Source organism: Pararge aegeria, chromosome 9 (genome assembly GCF_905163445.1).
Source record: "Pararge aegeria chromosome 9, ilParAegt1.1, whole genome shotgun sequence".
NCBI classification, from domain to species: domain Eukaryota; kingdom Metazoa; phylum Arthropoda; class Insecta; order Lepidoptera; family Nymphalidae; genus Pararge; species Pararge aegeria.
In genome coordinates, this window is record NC_053188.1 from 17,163,721 (window position 1) to 17,171,592 (window position 7,872).

Here is a 7,872-nt window from a genome sequence, read left to right on the forward strand (position 1 = left end):
TTGCCTGGATTTTGTTTCGCTTAAACCTAACACACTCGGAACGTCTGGTTAAGTACGTGACGTGAGCGATTAGACTTCAATATCAATCAATATCATATACACTCACAATCCACAGTTTGATGCAGGACTATACGCATCTCCAGTGGCGTGCATAGAGTGTATTCACAGGGTATGCATGTATGCATGTATCCCTCAGTCGCCTTTCACAGCTCCTGCAGAGCTAGAACAGGCAGGAGACAAAGATTATATCCCCCGATTATATCCCCGGACAGATCATATAATTAACGTGTCCACCTGCTAAATCATGGGAACATGGACTAGGAGAAGTTTATTTCCAGACAATTCTCTGAGAGTTGATAAAGGTGTGGTAGAAGATAAATTGTTATCCTTTTCCGGGGAGATAATTGTCTCCTTGCCATGCTAGCCGTGCTGCAGAGCTAGACAAAGATTATATCCCCCGATTATATAAACGGATAGAGGATATAATTAACGTTAAAGTAACGCTAAAGCACGGGAACAGAGACAAAAAAAATCTACTTGTGCGCCAGTTGACAGTTGATTAAACTGATAAAGAGAGTTGATAAAGCTTTAGGAGAAGATATTTTTTTATACTTTCCCCGGGGATATAATTGTCTCCTGCCCATGCTAGCCGTGCTGCGAGGAGAGGGGGGGTGGTGACAATTGTTTTCTGATCTGCCATCTGCCATAATTTTTCGGATGGCTCTGCCAAGTATCAGCTTGATGCCCTGGATTCGGTGGATCGCCGTACTAGAAGGCTCATCGGTGACCTAGCCAATAAAAAACTTAAGAGTTTGGAACATCGTCCCAAGGTTGCCTGCCTTTCGGATATATTTCGAGAGTGTGCTCAAGAACTATTTGATCTAGTTCCCCCCTCGCCTTTTTACCGTCAAACCGCGAGGCACCGTAAGGATCTGCATCCCTACGTGGTCGATATACCGCGGACGCGTACGAAGCGCTTCGCATCTTCGTTTCTGATCCGCACCGCTAGGATCTGGAATGCTCTTCCAGCTTCCATTTTCCCCAGTACTTACAACATGAGTACCTTCAAATCAAGAGTGAATAGGCATCTTCTAGGCAAGCGCGCTCCACCTTAGGCTGCATCATCGCTTACCGTCAGGTGTGATTGCAGTCAAGCGCTCGTCTATAAACATAAACATAAAAAAAAAAAAGTTATCGAGTTAAGTAGGTCCTATACATATTGCTTAGTTGTGTTTTTACTTACACTTCGAGGAAATGTCGGTATAAATTAGTAATTCAAATTTATGTCTACCGACATTAATTGTGTAGCTTTTATAATAGCTTTTTGTGACAGAACTCGTTTTAGGAATAAAAATAAATAAATATACTACGACAATACACACATCGCCACCTAGTCCCGAAGTATGTGTAGCTTACTGTGTAGGTACTAAGATGACTGATGACTATTTTCATGAATAATATACATAAATACTTATAATACCCAGACACTGAAAAACATTCTTGTTCATCACAAAAAAAATCCAGTTGTGGGAATCGAACCCACGGCCTTCGACTCAGAAAGGGTCACTGCTCACTGCGCCAATCGGCCGTCAGGAAGTTCCCCTGCCGCAAAGCAGCATCTGAAGGGCGTGGTTGCCGATGGAATTACATCCACATGGGATGTTGCTCGTATAGGAACGCACAATTCTTAAATTTAGGGTCATTACAAATATATTTCCTTATTTATATAAATATCTTCGCTATTTATATTCGTTGAAAGCAGTTTATCAAAGTGCCATTTCTAAAGGATTTGTTGAAGAAGCCTTTTCCACAATACGTAATTTGTAAGCGCTGCGCTCCACGTGCGAAGGGAATCACGTTTACACGATTTGTCCAATTTAAATAGAGCTCTCATTTTTAACGTGTTAAGCTATATCAGGAATCTTTTTATAACGGCAGTGTAATATAACTCTTGCCAGTGTCACATGACCCTCATCGTCTGTGAAAATGAATGATTTATAAGTTCTTAATCGAAAAGTTTAGTCTGTTTGCCTATTTATTCATTACGTTTTGTTATTTGTTAATGTGAGTGAGGTGTTTTCCATTTGTAAGTTTTTCTTTAACAGCATTAGTTAACTGTCCAAGCGAATGGCCCAACTGGTGGTAAGTTAAACACCATGGTATATAAGCAGGCATGTTAGGAACATGTTCTGCAATATGCCACCTTGTGTCTATAAACCAGAGGTGTAAATAATAATGAATAAACCCGTTGACATCTTGGAGATGTCTCTTTGAAAAAAGTACAAAGTTTATTTTAAACTAAGCTTATAGAAAGTCCTATTATAGTATAAAGGACTACGTAATCGATAAAAAAGCTTGGGTGTGAATATTTGCTCTAACCAGGTTGCTCTTCTAACAATTTTAAATGACAATGTGAGATGGTGATACCAAAAAAAACACCCGGCTAAGTTTGTTGTGGGCTTCCTCTTAGACCAGGACGCGTTTGGAACCCTCGTAGCTTTACTTTTAAGTTTACGAATATGGTTATCGCCATCATCTCACTACCGTGTAATACTCATGTAATGTACGCATCAAAAGTGCCACCTATGGGCCTACTTGAATAAAGATATTTTTGAATTTTGTTTAAACAGAAGCCCATATTGTACGTTTCACGGGTATAACTATGAAAATGACAGATTTTTTGAAAAGGGTTTAAATTTGGAAAAGTTTAGATGGGTCTATGACCCATTTATTTGGTAACTACAAAATAAAGAATTATTATATCATCATTATAATTTTTTTTTATATGTTCTCTAAGAACCTTAAGGAACATTCTTTCGAACTTAAATTCAAAATTCAAATTCAAAATTTCTTTATTCATGTAGGCCTATCACAGGCACTTATGAAGCGTTCATACATATTGTTTACATGATTGTAAGGGGAGGAGGTGATAACTTCGTTCGCCAACTTAAACCTAAAGCTACGAGGGTTCCAAACGCGCCCTGGTCTAAGAAGAGCCCACAACAAACTTAGCCGGGTAAATTTTTTTTTTCCATGTTCAGCCATATGTGCTGCAAAGTCATTAAGTCAGTACCATAAAATAAATTAAATGTATTAAAAGCCTTATTTTTAATTATATTACATTTTTATTAATCATAATAATTTCTAATTTTAAATTTATTTGATAAAAAATTATATTAAGTAAATTATTTTTTGATGTCGTTTACTGTTTCCCACTAGGTCTAGTTTAAAATAGAAGTTGCCTCATCGATGTGGCCTTCCCGAAAGTAAAGTACAAAGGCATTTATACTTCAATAAAGATTATTGAAATAACCTTTTGTCGCAATCTAGGTCAATCACATAGGCCAAGACATGTATTTTCAACATGAAATACGTATCTAGAATCGGGATATTCCTAAGTCAATACATATTGTTTCAATACAATTACGGACACCAACATTGTCAATCCGAATTAGATCACGGAAGCTTCCACCTCGAACATTGTTTATATACTACGGTAGGTACACGTAGAAGTTAATTCCATTGCAGTAGGTAGGAAACAGGTTAATGCAATACAGGTCGAACTAATTTTGAAGTGGCCAACTGGTATTATGTAACTTTTGTGATAGTCACTAACCGGTGGAAAATATCATCTACGTTCTTAAAAAGGACTAACTTTATGCTATTACAAGTACCTACGCCCTCGACTGCAATTTCACATGATGGTAAGTGATAATGGTAACAGGGTAAATTGATAGGTTACTCACTCCTTATATATATTACATACTCCTAATCGGTTTCTATGCGACACCGCAACGGAAAGCTGAACGGGTGGACCACAACCGAAGCCAACCAGACGAGACTAGAGTAAATGCAGAAATTCTCCCAAATTGCCCCAGCTGATATAGAACCCGGAACTTGTGGTATTGCTCTCAGGCGATCCAACATTACAAATTGCTGGTTCATCATTCTACGAAATTTTGAATTCCTCCCTGGCACAACGGGGAGCGCTGTGAATTTATGTAGTAGGTCCAAGGTTCGATTCCCGGCACAGGCAAATTGGGAATTAATAATTTCCGAACTTTCTCTGGTCTGGTCTGGGTGGAGTCTTTGGCCGTGGCTAGTTACCACCTTACCGACAAAGACGTGCCGCTAAGCGATTTAGTTCTCCGGTGCGATGCCGCGTGGAAAGGTTTGACTACCATTCTCCCTATCAGGTTAGCCCGCTACCAAAGTACTGCATCATCACTTACCAGTCTTACCACCAGGTGAGTTTGCAGTCAAAGGCTAACTAGTAGTGGAATCAAAAAAATCATAAGATTAGGTATTTGAAGGCAAAATATGTTTTTTTTAATAATTCTTTCGTCATTATAGGCTACATATTATGGTTATTAAAATATAAAGCAGGTAATTCTGCTACCTAAGAACCAGTGGCGTGCACTTCGTATATGCACAAAAGCATTTATGGCATTTGTTGCAATCTTTTCACTGTATGCATACCCTGGTAAGAAACCCAGTGCACGCCACTGCCAAGAATAGACTGGTTACAATTAACAGTAGGTCAACTTTCATCCTAGCTAAGTATAAGCCTACCTATACCTCTTATGTACGCTGAATTTAAACGAGTGCCAAAACGTCTATTTTAAGCCCTCTGACCCGTATTATCCCTTTGTCCCTAAACCTTTCCGGTCCAAACAACTTTACCTACATGTTAAAGACTTTAACTTTTATGATAAACGACTAAGGAGGTATCTTTGCATCGTTCAAGTCCATGTAGGACTGAACGTGACTGAAGTGAGTCGAAATGCACCCGTATTTATATCAAAATACCCGCCAACTTAATGTAATGAACATTGGTTGTTAATCAAATATAATTTTGATTGTTTCTTGGAAACTTTTTATTAATTAAATAATAATTACCTATTAGCATATTTTTAAAAACCCTAATAAATTGAAATGCAGAATATTCTTAATAGCTTTATACTCACATCTGGTGGAAAGTAGACTATTTCGAACGCGTTTGTCAGGTCAGGTACCATCCCAGTGGCCAGAGAACAGTGTCTCCCGACAACAATATACTGAACAACAAAAGCTTGTTGACTTTCAGACCCCCCCCCATGAACGGCTCACCCTGTGGACATAGATTCACAGTCAAAACCTTCTTCGCTTGCTTTTAACCGACCACCTTCAAACAGTAGGAAGTTATCAGTTCGGTTGTTAATTTTTTTCCCCCTCTTCTCCATCATTTATTGACAGATTTGTCAAATTATTTTTTGTTCGAAAGGTAAATTCTGTTGGATAGAAGCAGGCGTTACTCTGCGGAATTCCATGATATATTGTTAAAATTAAGCTTAATTTTCTGCACTCCGCGAAAAGCAGGAGATAGGAGAATGCAATGAATAATTGTTCAGAACAACGTGAACAATTATTAATTACAAAGTCAACATCTCCTGAGGATGCTCCAGTATCGGAGCACAAAGTGCGTAGAGGGTACACTACCGAAGATCTGTTTGGTGTGAAGGGAGTTCGACACGCTAGCGGTAACAGAAACGTGTATAAAAAACGTTTTAACTTTTTTACGAATTGCTATAGTGGCCGGGTATATCTTCAAGCCCTGGGCGACTCCTGGAGAGCTTTTACCCTATACCCCAGTGGTACTGCTGCAATCCTCCTGAATCAATGTGTAATACTACAGCTTGGTAACCAGGTCACTAATCCTGGTATTTACTTTATCCTTTCGATTTGTTATATCGAGGTTGCACTAGGTATATACGTGTAAATGAAAACTGCAATATTACTTCACAGTCTATAGAGGTACATTATTTACTATCTCTGAGACTTATGTGGATAACCGAAACGCTAATAGATTTTGAGAAAACCACTCCCATAATTTTTACAGAAAGAATTCAGTTACAGTCCTAACATCACATGTAAAATTAAAATCAAGCGACTCCTGTCACTTTAATAGGTACGTGTCGCGTAGCGTAGGTACTATGCACGTGTTGGTCTTTTATCTTCAATAGGGTTTGCTATAAATAAACGCTTAGAATGTTTTGAATTAGTTTGCATGGAAAAATGTTTGAATGAATGAATACACTTTTATTTCACACCACAAAAAGTACTTAAAAAACAACATCTTAAAATTGGTTGTCTGTAAAGTCGGCTTACTGACGATAGTTGAACTTGACTACGTCGTAAGAAAAAACTGATGGAATGGTTGCATTTTTCAAAAGAAAATTTTAATTTTATTTGTTTGATAGATGTTATCGTTGCTATAAACAATTGACACCACATTCACTTTTCACTGCACTTCATCCTTGCCGAAAACATGTAAATGTATTATTGTGTAGAAGCTGTCCACGCGGACACATATTCTACCACATCGTGGTATTGTGTTGTATCTACCACAAATTCTATTATTTACTAGCTGTTGCCCGCGACTTTGTCTGCGTGTGATTTTGTTTTTTGATGTGGCATTAAATTTAGTTGTAGATGTATAAAAATTTAAAGCATTCAGTATCGCTAAGCCTTAAATGAGGGGTTTGCTGCTGTTCGCTGAGGTGTTCTGTCCTCTATCTCCAACCACAGTTTGGGCAAAATTAAACACATATTATAACCTCTATAGTACAAAAATAATGATTTAAATCGGTTATAATTTGTCGTAGTTATGGTGTAAAATCGTCAAACACTCATCCCCTCTCCCAAAGGAACCGAGCTTAATGTCGGGATAAAAAGTATCCTATATTACCTACTTCTAACACTTCCAAGAATATGTGTACAAAGTTCTATGAGGATCGGTTTAGTAGTTTTTGTGTGAAAGCGTAACAAACAAACTTACATTCATATTTATAATATTAGTAGGGATAGGGATTACGCAGATAATAAAACAAATAGCAATGATTTATTCACGTTTTTTTTATCACATCCCTATGCACGTATTGTTCAGTAATTGAGTTCAGCGCCGAGGCGAACTTGCATTAGGTATACCTACTCGTACTTTGTAAACAACTTTGGTATTGTTCATTCTAATTCGATTATAAACCATTTCCAAGCTCTGGCGGGCGAGCTCGTTCTGCACAATTAACAAGCACTTACTACTTACTAGGTAGGTATAAACAGGTTGAGGTTTTGAAAAGGGCGGACTGGAGGTTTCAAATGATATGTAATTAACTAACTAGTTTACCTTTCTTTTGGCTGCCAAATGGTTAAAATCGGTTCAGTACTTTCGGGACCTAAATTTCCTCTAGATATGCATATTTGTATGAAGAAAAGATTTCTTCATAAAAAAAAGTCGGCAAAAGAAAGCTAATTTGTTTAAAATCAAATTGGATATCCTCAAGAAAATTGCGATAACGTAAACCAAGGTAGCAAAATTTTGTCTATAAAATTCATACGTGGCGTGCGCTACGAAAACAATTAATGATACATAAAAATTATTTACTATATGATTAAAGTACTCATTATTAACTTCAAAAAGGTACACGAGGGAATACATCTAACTATCATAGTTAAGTAGCAAAAGCAGCTTTTCTGTTATTAAGGTTTTATTAGATCGCCGGTAGTAACAAAAGTTGGTTACATTAGTATTGCAGTATCAATTGTTATTATTTATCATGAGTTGTATCATAAAGGCTATTTATATAGCAGCAAAATACTTTTTATTCATTCGAATTAGATGTCCGAAGTTATCGCGAGTTTAAAAAATGTAGACTACACATAAACAAAACAGGCATTTTTGAAACTTAATTGAAAAAGTTCTTTATAAAAACCACATCAAGTAATCGGTAAAGTAACATATAGAGCACAGAATTAAGAACCTCCAGGACCCTCATTCAGCCATTATTGTATCCAGTGCATTGTGTCCAAAAGAAGTTAAAACGCGGAATGCTACTA